The sequence below is a fragment of the Temnothorax americanus genome, unplaced genomic scaffold (assembly GCF_048541705.1).
Source record: "Temnothorax americanus isolate GAGA-0224 unplaced genomic scaffold, ASM4854170v1 Scaffold16, whole genome shotgun sequence".
Taxonomy (NCBI): domain Eukaryota; kingdom Metazoa; phylum Arthropoda; class Insecta; order Hymenoptera; family Formicidae; genus Temnothorax; species Temnothorax americanus.
Genome location: NW_027509297.1, coordinates 2,004,808 through 2,018,081, shown reverse-complemented (window position 1 = coordinate 2,018,081; position 13,274 = coordinate 2,004,808). Strand labels below are relative to the sequence as shown.

Below are 13,274 nucleotides of genomic sequence, written 5' to 3'. Positions count from 1 at the left end.
CGTATGTGTTCATGTTGTTCAGTCCGAGCATGTGCAACTATATAACCGTACATTTGGGTAAGTGAACAGACCTGATATATAAAATATCTCCGTGCAAAAATTTATTTAGCGCACCACTAAAAAAAAAAGCTTTCACAAATTTCCAAACTGTAAAAATCGAAAGAGAAAGGAAGATAATTCTGGAACAGCTCTTAATTGTTTAAAGTTTTAATAAGTAAAATAATAACATAATAAAATGTATAGTAATTATTAAAAAGAACTCGAAAAACTATATAAAAAGCAAATTTGCAACAATTAATTAAAATAATATAACAAATGTAAACAGAAACAAACTTGATTACATCCTAAATGTGAAAACTCGTTAAACAATTAAGGAGCAGTCGAATTTGCTTGAGAAAGTTTAACTTCTGAACGCAAAAGCTGTTTCATCTTAAGCCGGATCCAATACAGAGACAGTGTTTACACTTGCTTGAAGTTGTTCATTTATTTATACGTACCCATCCACTCGCTTGCCATAACCATACGAGAGTCTTGTGCGGAGGCTCTTAATCTGAATCCGGTTTAAAACATACATGTAAATTTATTTTTATTATTAATTTTTCAGATCTTGTGTGCCATTAATTTCCCTTTTATTAGTATAATGGTTTTGCGCACAATATGAATACCGTATAACCACATATCTATGTATAGTGCACAATATGTATACAATATGTATATGTATATGTGACGATTTGCGACCCTGCATTTGAGTTAGATATCGCGATTCTATTGGAATCTAACGTTATAAATCTGATAGGATTTTAAAGCGCACGGCGAGCACGCCGCGATCATCGAGTCTCCGAATCGCCAATTGTTACGAAACGGAAACTACTGCCGAAATCCTGCTAAACGGGAAAACAATAACTACGGGAATTAATCGCGCTCGTGAATTTTTCAACGCGCGAGGCGTTCACCATCGATGCCGGGCCGATGCCGACGTGAGAACAATAAAGCTTTATTGCTGTAGCGAGTAATTGAGTGCGCGAACCCTTGCTCGCGCGTAGCGAAGCTATCAACTCTACATAGACCGTAGAGAGAGAGAGAGAACTGGGGAACTATATTTATTTAAAAAAGAATAAATATCCTATTTATATGTGCATAAAAGCATGATGTAAAAATCGATAAATTCTGTAAATAATACAATAATAAACCTAGTACGCTAATGAAAGCTAAAAACAATAATTTATTTTATCCATGCATTTATATTATTACATTTATATAAATATAAATATACCATATATATATATATATATATATATATATATATATATATATATATATAATGGCGACTTTATATATATATATAAATCCGCTTTTAATCCTTACCTAAAACAAAAGTGCTGTAAATATCTCCTACAAATACGATCATCACTTTGCATTATACAACATTAAGTAAGTATAAAATACATTTATTGGATGGTAAAAAACATTTACAAAATTGTATTGCAAAAATACGCATAATGAAATTTCAGACTAAATGTATATTGTATATTGATATGCACGTTCGTTATTCATGACTGGTGAATATTCCAATTGCCGACATTACACTCGAAAAGTATATAACGTTGTTTACGAAGTTCGAAGCTGCATATCATGATAAATCAATTCTCGAGAAAGCACTCCAAGTTTCTAACGGACTGAAGACGGATTCATATCCGAGAAAAACTGTATAGTCGCGCAGGCACAATAGCTACCAGATATTTTGCAGTAATTTATACACTTCAGCGTTATTCGGAATAAATGTAGGAACTAGCAATGTAAAAATCGCATTTATTCACTGCTGATGATGTATAATCGGACAGTTTTCAGATATGCCACATATCACTATCACTTTATTTATTATAGAAAATAGTTCGAACTTTAATTTTCCAAAAAGTTGAGATTTATTAGCTAATTAACTGTATTTACAGCAACTCAGATTATAGCAATCAATTACCTAATTTCAAGCTTTATCTTATTCTTATATACAAACTTTTGAGATGTGATATATGTGAGATGACATATATGTGTGTGCTAAATTTACTTCCTAAGAAAAGGTAAAGGAAAATTATATTTCCAAGGCTACAGATGAACTAGGAACCAAAGTACATCAACGTTAATATGGATTAGTATAAAGTTGCCTTGTATCCATATCGTTGTTTAATCTTCTACTTAATAAGGAATCCCTTAACTCATGGACTGCTGTCTCATATTTTCTATAAACTCGGGGAAACTTAACTTAAGCTAACCTAATCTAGTATAATCTAGAAGAGAAACGAGAGGAGAAATCTATAACGATAAAGAGAAGTTATAGTACACGTCCTATATCAAATCTTAAAATTTCCTGGTCCAGAAATTTTGATGACCGTATTCTTGACTACCGTAAATTCTTTTTGATTAAAAATTAAATTATTCAAATTTCATACTGATACATGGGATCCATCAACAACTCTATTTGAATCATTTATCGATCAGAACACAAGACAAAGACTGTGCCACAATCACAAATAGCGATGAAACGACATTATGTGCGACCATCCGTAAACTTTGCGATCGTAAAATCTAACTATACCGTGATCTCTTACGCTATAATTATACTATTGCCGAAACTACAACAGCAATGCATTATGCATTACGTACGTGGGTTAATTGTACGAGAGTACAAGTTACGACCCAACGTACATCGGTTACGATCAATTCGTTTCTGTAGTGCTTCGCGGTTTCCTCATCAACGGGCAAAGTGCATAATTAGGCGAAACGCACATGTATAATCAATGGAATTGTTGGCTAGTATAATTGACGCAATTGAGATATATTTGCGATGTATTTGCATATTTTACGAAATCGTGCACATTAATTGTCATCAGCATATATTCTCACCGAGTATACATTGTTAAAATTGATTCAATCGTTGTCTTGTACTTTTGGTACAGTCCATAACTATATCCACATTTGGCTTATACACGACTATGTAATTTCCAATCTACGTTATAACACATTTAATATGTATATATCATTAGCATAATAATGCAAAAATTAAAAATTATGTCATGTAAAAGCACTCTGACACCCAAGTGCCAAACTTAACAACTCAAAGTTAAGCTATTAATATGCATTGAGTTATCTTCATGTGATCTATATGTTCCACTCCAAATAGAAGTCAAAGTTAGACTTATGCATTTAATATTTATATGATAATCTCTCTCTTAAAGAGGCATATGTGTGTGTGTCCCGCTGAATTCATTTATAATTTACATTTATATTATTTGACTTAAATTGCCACAAAAAATTCCATTTATTTTTCATTCTATAGATATTATAATATTAGATTTTATAAGTTAATATACATTCAAATTTAATCAAATAATATAATAAACTTTAAAAAATTATAAAATATGCATCTTTATTGCCTATGTTTTCAGAGATATCTATTAGTATGAAACTAAATGCAGCATATTCTACCTCAAAACCGTTTTTATTGCTTTTTACTTTCGTAACGTAATATGCATTGGATTCACGATTAAAACATAAATAAAAGTGAGAAACATGAACCGACAAAATAATAAGGATATATATCTTTCAATTTTTCCTTCTCAAGAACCGACAAAGAAAATTTATTACCGATGGAAGAAATTAATAAGAAGAAATTAAAAAACAACAGATATATAAGCAAAAACTTCAGTACAATAACCGATGTTTTATATCGTAAAAATGATGAGACTATTGTGCTTCCAATTCTATCGAGGCTCACCGAAGTGTTGAAAAACCGTGAGAAAACTTCAATCAAGATGAATTCAATTCAACAAAGCAAGAGAGAACTTTTAAATTGTCCATACGGATTGATCGAGAAATACCATCAGCAAATTCGCGATACTGTCTTATCGAATAATAAGTCTTCAATTAAACAGAGAACACGACTTTTCACTTTAAATATTATTTGATTTCAATAGATTGTTAGTTGCCGTTCCGAGAAGTGAAGTATATTTCTTTCTTTCTGATTTATTAAGAGAAATTATACGTGATACATAATAAGTAAGTCACATAAATATATGCACTATCATTTAAATATATGTACTTATATCATTTTGTTCAAATAGAATTATATAAAATTACAAAGATATATAATTTTATCAAGAAATGTGAAACTCTCTTAAGAAGAAAATTCAATTCTTAATTTATTTCTCACTAATTTTCAAAAATATTAAAAATTACATTATTTTTTAAATATATATTCTCATCTGCTCTAAAAATTATAATTTTCTTTCTTATAAAAATATTTTTGAATGTTCATGAGCAATACTTAGTAATTGCACCAGAACAACATTACAAAATTATAAACTAAAACTATAAATAAAAATGTAAAAATTTGAGTCTTTTCGAATATTTGAAATAAATCTAATTAAAAAGTAACTTCATATATTGTCATTCATTGAATATTTGTAAATCACATCTAATTTTAGTAAAAACGCGTCATTCTCTAGAATTCTAGATTCTTATTATAGGAATAAGCAAAGGAATGTTAATCTCCGCCAAAGAATAATCGTTCAGGAAGAAAACATTTAAGGGACATTAATCTCATGATCCGCATGCACAATTTTGACTTCAACGAGAGAAAATGTTTGGTCGAGCGCTGTCGCTTCTTTCGACCGTTGTGAAACAAAACGGCATTACTATAGGACGAAGTATTGCGAATGACTCCACTTTATAATGGCTCTTTATTAAGAGCGTTGCCAACAATTTCACGGCCCATTGCACCGGTGGACAGTTTGGTAAAATGCCGAGCGACCGTCATAAATCAAATTCCAGAAATCGGCTTCGTAATAATACATTATTTTATCGAGCTCGCTTTCGTGCCACAAAATGTTATATCCACGTACGGTATGTATCCACATATGAGCAACTGCATTCGTGGATGCCGCGCGTACGTATACGACAGAGCGTGCCTCCGTCGGAAATAGGCCGGTCTTGTCGGCGGTGGCAACAGTAAATTGCGGTGCCGCGCGCTTAACACTGTTAACGGACTACGACTTCGTTAGTCACCGTCGTCCGCTTAACCTCAGCGGTGACACTTCTCCAGTATGCGGCACCCAAAAGCTCGTTGCAGAAGAGGCTGCACTTTACCGCGAAACCAGCGTGATTACGCGGTAGAATAAAACTCCCAAAAATAGCAGTATTGATTTAGTCAATCGTGATTCAAGAATAATTTAAAAAAGTAGTATTTTCTCTATATAGTGCAGGATTAAAATAAAAAAAAAAAAACAAAAAATTAAAACGCACAAGAATCCAAGATAATTATATATATATATACCAATAATTATATCAATAAAATAAAGCATCTTGTTATGACGGAGAATCAGAAATAAATTAGGAAAAGACAGAGTGCATGCTATGATTTTCAGACGTTAAAGGTTTGAAATACATTTCATCCTATTAGTATAAGATGAATAACAATAAATCGATTATGGGAGAAGCATCGGTTATCGGTGAGGAGGTCACGAAATGCAGCACGATCTAACTTTGATCTCGTTTCAGGAACGGGCCGCGGATTTCGAAATTGGAATTCTCGGTCAGATAGCACGTACGGTCTCCGGCTCCATTGGTTAATGCAATAATACCCAGCAGGTTGTGGATTCATCCGATCGGCTTGTACACAGTGTACACACTAACATACATCGCAATGTCGACGATATAATCGTGGAACGCGGAACAATTGCTCAATACCTAATGATACAGCCGCCGTGAGAATAATCATTTCGTTGTGCTGCCAGAAATACCAACAGAGCCTCTTGCATCCGTCATTCTCTTTTCACAGTTCTCTCGTCGTATCTTTCGCCCACGTATAATACATACCCCCATGTATCCGCCATTTGTCACGGAATATTATGCATCGAGCGACCACGCGTACTCGACCGGCATAAGGAACACCGATAGATACTCGAGTTTGGATATTACTCGTGTTTTATCGCCTCGCGCGGTCCACCGAGTTCGAGAGTTAACTCCGATCACGCTCTCGCGAGCTCCCGAGTGGAGAGTTAGAAAATCGCTCGGCTGACTCTCGGGGTCTAATGCGCGATTTACCGGCGGACCATGCGGAATCATAGATTATAGTTAATATCCCAGAATTGAACTTCGCGCGATGATAAAGAAACGTCTATGTGACGAGAGTACTTAAGTTCTCTGTAACTGCATGTTTTGAAAGAGCTTAAAAGCATCAAGTAATGTTAATGATTTTCTTATTAAAAATTCTATTTGTTCAACATAATAGTGACAATTGATATAATCATGGAAACTATATCGTATATATATATATATATATATATATATATATACGATATATATATATATATATGTCTATGAAAGAATTTTAATAAATAATGCATGTGCGTAAATGATTATATCGACGTACGCTAAGATTATTTCTTCCATAATCGTATAATCTTGATAAAATGCAACGAAAAATGTTTATTAATAATTCTAAAAGTGAATATTGTTTTAATAGTGCTTGATATACCTGCAAAAATTTTACATTGCAGAGTATTTTAAATTACGATTTATTTTCTCAATTTTCATTTCCGAGTAAAATGCATTCGAGGAGATGCCCATCACTTCTCGTATTCCGATGCTTCCGCAACCAAATTGCGGAAAATAATGTCTACCCTTTTAATGCATTAATATTTTCCTGAGAGCCACATAAACTCGCGCGCGTACATGTAAAATGCATTATGTGAGAAAGAAATTTCGGTCTGTAACGATATTTCTCGCGGCTCACATTTACACCGCAATTAATAGAATTACACACAGAAGTTTCATCTCGGCTTTAAGCGCCAGACGTTCATGCCGCGCATGCAGGCGGTCATTATCCGGCAGGATTAAACCGTCCGTCGCTGCTGCACGAATTATAATCGGTTAAGCGTTAAGCGAAATAACGTCTGTACGTATTAATGCGTACGCAATTCGTTACGAATAATATCCAACTATTTTCTTTCGCGACCGCCGGCGGCCAGCGCTGCCGCTAATAATCGCTTTAATTGCGCAACGCATTCGATTATGCATTTCATTCTGTAACATATTATATATACGATGTGCATTACAACTAACGATTATAAATTTTAAATGATTATACCAGAGTGCAAATGCGTGCATGCGCAATGCGCATGTGTGCGTATGTATACATCACGCGTATGTATACGTGTAATTAACTATGCATTCACATAAAGCTCGTAACGAACGGCGACAAAATTATTATGATCAGCTTTTCAGAATAGTTAACGGATTACAGCATATCAGATTACACGATCCTCCCTACATTCTCTTTTCTATCCCTATCGTTACTATCGATTGCCGACTATTTCTGACCAACCTGTACGAGAGCGTGGAGATTCTATTGCACGAGACTACCGAGAGAGAGAGAGAGAGAGAGAGAGCTGCAACATGCATAAACATAATGTACCCATCGCGATTTACACGCAAATACAGCGCGTGAGGGAAGTCGGGTAACACGAAAATGGCGGGTATCGACATTGCGGATTTCACAGTGGACAATAGACCGATCAAAACGTGCGACATTCGTTTTGCGTGTACTATATAGAACGAGCCAATCAGGCTGATGAGGCAAGCGTTGTACAAATGCATGCGTGCCATGTATACAGAATGTCCACGAACTTCTTTTTGCGAAAGATATACCTATGCGATCGAGAAACGTGTACTATCAGAGACAGAGAGAAAGAGAGAGAGAGTTGATGTAGATTTTAATTAAAATTAAACTCAAATTAAATTTGTCTTTCCATATTAAAACATTGAGCTACAATTCTTATTTATTCACAATGAACCCGTTCGGTATGGCAAACACAATAAATCGCAAAGTAGCAGCAAATATATTGATCAATATACCAATTTGCCAGAAACAGCAGACTACAAAATTTAATAGATGCCAGATTTTCAACGTGTGGTATCACTATATACAAAGATATATATTATTTATTTTAAAAATCGAAAACTTCAAAAATTATAATAATTTATGTAAAAATAAAGATAAAATTTATATTTTTTTTTCGATAATGTTATTAACTTTTCCGTATCTTAAAATAATTTACATAACATCTTTATATTAAATAACGTAAATTAACTTTAGATTTTTGTTTAGTTTCATTTATGATGTTAATTCAGTATATCTGTTTCCTCTTTCTTTCGCTCTTCTCTATCGCTCTCATATTTCCCTAATACACATTTTTCTATTTTCAGATCTTTTATTATACGCACATTTACATTTTATGTGTACTTTTTGGATTTTCTTATACATTTTCACATACTACATGTCTTTATAATAAATTTATATAACAGATATTTTTCTTTAATATACCTAAGCTCAAAAAATAATATAAAATGTAATTCTAAGTTATTATATTTTCTTATTTTCCGAAAGTTCCCATACATCCTATTCAAACACGGCAAAATATAATCGACAAGACAAACCGATATTGTGACAATAGAATATTGAAATAAAAAAAGACAAATGCCTGCCGTTGTGCACCCTTTTGTATTTCCGAATGATTGTTGCGGAACAACTATATCGTTAGCGAATTGCACGTATGCATACAAAGCCGGAATAGAAAAAGCATGGAAAAAGGGAAAAAGCTCAGTAAACAGGGAATTCATTGCGATAGTTTGCAACAGTTAACAATGCAGCATTTCGAGCTTCTGCTGCATACAATCACTATGACAAAATTAGGTTCTATAACGATTATGATGTTATGGTAGATGGTCGTTACGATACATTTTATAAATAACAGGATTGACACAAAAGAGATTAAAAATATTGTGTATACATTATACGTCTTAAATATATAGGTATATATTAATCCCGAACTAATATTAATACTATTAATCTTTATATTTTCTCCAAGTCTTTTTAAAAATTTAAAATAACTAATTAAAATTTAACGAAAAAAACTATAGTGTTTTAATTTCAATTATAAAATTTCGCACTAATTCATTACTCACCATAATGATGTCGAACGGGGCTGCGGTAGATGAGGCCGTGAGTCAATCTGAAAGCAAATTAAAATAATTTTTAAACTCATATAATTATCCAAGATAGCGCGAAATAAGCTTCTGCAGCGTCTCAACAAATAAAACGACAATGATTTTCAATTATTGAAATCAGATTTTGCCGCTAATATTCATACAAGCATTTAAAGTTAATGATATTGATATTTGTCAAAGCGCTATAACGCGATGACGCTAAATCATCACGAATATAAGTAAATGGTTGCGAGGAGAATACGAGTAGATATAAATGTTTACCAAATCAATGCACAGCTGTCGCAATTGTTCCATTGTTTCGAGATCACATACGCATGATATACGCGAATACGAATCAGCGGGAGAAAGAACGCGGCTTACAATCATTCGCGCTAATCACTGATCACTTACGCGACACTGCCGAGATTCGCTGTACGCGCGACTCATTTTGAAAAACGCAAACAAAGCGAAACGAAACGCAACGATTGTTCGCCTCTGGCGTTTGACGAACGTCCATGTTCGTTACGCGCGCGCTCGATACGTTTTCCGCGCGCATGAAAAATTCGAATCGCGTCAACTACATAAGTATGCCAAAGCGCCGGCGGTGACGTCACGTACCGAGCTCGGCAACTCGGCGGAAATCGCCGGAGAGATCCGACGGCCGCAAAACGAACACCGTTAATTGCCATCCAATTGACATCTTACTCCGACGCTCCCGTCGCGAGCATACAACGCGAAAACGATGAGATAGCCGATAATTAGCGCGCCGATAAGGGACGCCGACTCGTGCCGGAGCAACGCGCACGCCGGTCAGCGAAACACAAGATCGCACCCGCGATCTAACCACGAAAGCGCGTCGCTTGATTCGGCACTCCCGACGCGCGTTCACGGATATCTGACTGCGAGTCTCGATCGCGGATAAATGGTCGTTTAAGTGGTTCACTACACACCACCTGATGCCAATAAAAGCTAAAGAAGAAGAAGAAGAAGTCGAGCGCGGATGAACGCGATGCGATCCCGCGGTGTCGTCGTCTTGCGGCGAAACGAGAGCGCGCGGCGCGCGGTGTGAGTGAGCGACGCGAAGTGATCGTGATCGACAAGGAAGGACAACCGCACGCGGCGCGGAGCCGGCGCCGCCGGTGGTGACGCGGCGCGGCGCGCGGGGGTGACGTCGGTGATACCGCGCGAGTCAAACGAAAAACCGTCGAGTCACGTGACGCGCCAGTGACGCGCGAGCATCGTAATAAAATCGCGATCGCTATACGCGTTGCCGCGCTCAACGTAACACGAACATAATAACGACGGCCGATCACTGCCGCGTGTCTTAATGCGATTAATACATCAAACGCGCTCGGCCGTTCGAACGATGTTCTCGATGCTCAATTATAGGCACGCGATGCATCTCTCACGGTGGTGAGTGACGCCGCGATACGCCGCTCACGCTCCCGTCCGGTCGGATAATTAATCTCATTTCGCTCGCTAATTTCTTTTTTATCCGTTGTTTTTCTTTTGCGTGCCGTGCGAATAGTAGCGATTATAAATGACGGACTAGATTTTTCGACAATATAAATGTAATAGTGGAGTAACGACGAATCGCCACGTTTTGCTTCGTACTAATATGTTGATTTCAGATATTTAAAAGCAGTAGCATTTTAACACGTCGCGTAAAGTGAACAAACGATTGAAAATATCTGACAAAACGTTAATGTTATTTTTATTAATTTATTTTATTTTACATTATTCCTATGCAAGAAATAATTCATCGAAAAATCGAGCTTTGAGAATATTGATTTGAGAGCGTTACAGCATATTACTGTATAATAATATTAACAAAGTTAATAAGCCATGAGTAACTCTAGCTCGTTTTCCGAATGTGTGTGACATACCTATTTTACTTATAATTTATATCACAGATTTTTCAAATTTAGCTTTTTAATTATCGCAAACAAGTGTATTAAAGGAAATCGCGATTATCGAAGAAGCACATGTATAAATATTAACTGAATGGCGATTAGTTACATTCGCAAGGCGCGTTAATTACGTTCATCGATCTGCAATCACGGTACTTAAACGCGAATCAAAGGTACATAGCTAGCAAGATAGTGCCTGCCCTGAAAGTCTATAACTCACACCTATAACTTCGAGGTAGACTGAGTCGCTAGTTCAAGCCGATCCGCGCACTGATTTATCGTCGCGTATCGACTACCGGCATCACCATTGCAGCATATGTTCGCGTCGAATCTCCGAGCGAAACGACGGATGATTGTGGCGTTGCGTTAATTAGGGTACGGTAATAAGCTCATTTAAGTTCGTAAGCGGAAGGGTCTCTCATATACCTTATCATCTTACGCCGTCATAATGGTACGTAACGAGCAGCAACATTACGCCTGTTTACATATAATAATTTGCGAAGAGGGGTTTCTATACTTCGTTCTACTACGTTCTTTAGCCGGAAGAGTTGAAAGGAAACGAGAAAGCCCCGAACTCGGGACAGTTGGAACAACAAGCCTAATGCGTACAATTGTGACCGTGTCTTCGTGCCGTGAATAAGTATAAGTGAGTGTCCATGTGGAAAGCGTCGAAAATGACAGAAGTTAGGTAAATATATAACGACAGCGCACCCAGAACTGTGAGTACGTTCATTCATTTATTTATCATACTGGCGGAATTAATTGTTCGTTTGCGTCCAACAATTTATCATCATTGCATCATGACGATTGCGCTTTTCGGCAGACGATTGCCGTGTTTTTCGATACGCGTTTTCGCAAATTAAATAATACAGAATAAAAGCTGTCGACTGGCCTTCGTTCCGCTAACGCATCAATCTTTTATCGCATTAATCTTTTATCTCGTTCTCTTTTTTGAGTAAATGTAAACTGACGATAATTCTTTCAACTTTTATGCAATAGATTTGATAGAAACCGCTCTTTTCATTAGCCCCATTTTATTCCATTGTAGATATAACGATAACTATTATTTTATTTAAACGTTGGAACATTGTTCTTTTTTATTATACAATCTGAATCGAGAATGTGTCTGCCTCTCATAATATTTACGTTTATTTGATTTTTTCTGTTTTTACAGTATTCGCGTATATCTTAATTCTCTTTAAATATATCAGCATCACTATCCGATATATGTATATCTAAAAGCCGTATTTACAAAGCGTACAAATTGTAATTAAGTTATTTTGTAAAAAAACAAACGCAAACAAGAAATGGAAGTAATCAACCGTGTCATCAATGTACCATTGACATCGTAGATATCGTCATAGATCCTATTATCTGCCGTCAGAACGGACCCTTCGTTAGAAATTCATAGTTTCGCCGTAGCGGAAATATCTCTCAATTTGCGGGGCGATTTAAACGATATTTCGAAGCGAAAAGTGAAGATAGGCTTGAAAGGGACGGTCAAAATTCGGCATTTCGTTTCGATGAGCACGAAAGAGCCAAAGTTTGATACTGCACGATCAGAATTAGTCTTCACAGAAAGAGTTCGAAGTTAGAACAACAAATTCTCTTCGTTTCTGTTTCTGTCTCTCTCTCGTCGCGGCGGTTATAGCAGCGAGAATACCTGTTATCGTTATATGATGCGGAAAAATTGACTGGGAACCCTCCTTCGCTATGTTGTTCCTGCTTTTTATGTCGTAGATGGCGATATACTATTTTCAGTACAGAAATATTTTCTTATCACAAGCAGACTTTCTTTCTCAAAGAGATTTTCACAAACATATTCTCGTTTTTTTTTATATTTTCCTATCATCAATTACTTGCTGCAGCCTTTTATACTTACTTATACCAATTTATTTTGTGTTATTCATTTCCAAAAAGTACCTACTTGATGTTTTTGATATAATAAAATAATTTGTAACGACACATTTAATATGATGATTATTTGCTCACAATTGACTTGCACTACATTTTATTAAAATATTTAATAACTATACATTGCAGTGAATTCCATCTTAATAATTAATATATTAACGTTTAACTTATATAACTTTATTAATAATAACTTTTAATCCAAATTTCAATCCATTATTTCTAAAATAATATCATCAGACGATGGATTATTTAAATGAGCAAGACAAGTTGACAGATAAGATCTCACGGAAAATATTTTTCCATTTCACGTCAACTCTCACGCGAATATCCCACGCACCCTAAAGCCCCATTTTATCCATGCGTTCTCATCTCTGCGACTCGTGGAGCATCCTAGAAGAAATTTAGGGTGCC

The 13,274-nt window shown here is 35.7% G+C and overlaps 1 protein-coding gene across 7 annotated transcripts in view; it reads right to left on the bottom strand.

Moving 5' to 3' along the window:
* The window catches only part of LOC143895503 (uncharacterized), a 257,055-nt gene that overhangs the window by 185,563 nt on the left and 58,218 nt on the right, over positions 1-13,274 (bottom strand). For 5 of the 7 annotated variants that reach the window (XR_013256344.1, XR_013256345.1, XR_013256343.1 and 2 more), the window contains exons 1-2: positions 9,322-10,111; positions 9,019-9,065 (exon numbers count right to left, since the gene is read on the bottom strand). The gene's annotated coding sequence lies outside the window, so the exon portion shown is untranslated. Of the gene's footprint in view, positions 1-9,018; positions 9,066-9,321; positions 10,114-13,274 lie in introns of those variants that run through there. The other 2 variants (XM_077402670.1, XM_077402671.1) reach the window with 2 other exon arrangements.